Genomic DNA, 352 nt, shown 5'->3' with positions numbered 1-352 from the left:
TAGATTGTCTCAGATTTCTTAATGTTGGCAAACTTTTGATTCTACATGCACCACTTCATCTCCTTGACCTCCTGAGTCCTGAATTATGCCTAAGTAGAAGTTCTTTATGATCTCGACTTCACTTCCATCAGGTAAAGATTCAAAGGGAAGGACTGGCACACACCCTAAAGTAGCCAGAGAGCCTTCGGCAGGAAATAGTGTCTTCTGGTATCCTGATTTTCACAGTGGGGAAAGGGTGCAATCTGACAATCTTAATGTCTGTATGTAGCAAAATGCCTTATAAGTACTTAGAAAAGGAGAAAATCACTGGTAACCCACTTTGACTCATCAAGCACTAACCTAGTTCTTTTGA

Source organism: Lutra lutra, chromosome 14 (genome assembly GCF_902655055.1).
Source record: "Lutra lutra chromosome 14, mLutLut1.2, whole genome shotgun sequence".
Classification (NCBI taxonomy): domain Eukaryota; kingdom Metazoa; phylum Chordata; class Mammalia; order Carnivora; family Mustelidae; genus Lutra; species Lutra lutra.
The sequence above is the reverse complement of the archived record's forward strand: the minus strand, read 5'-3'. Positions refer to the sequence as shown.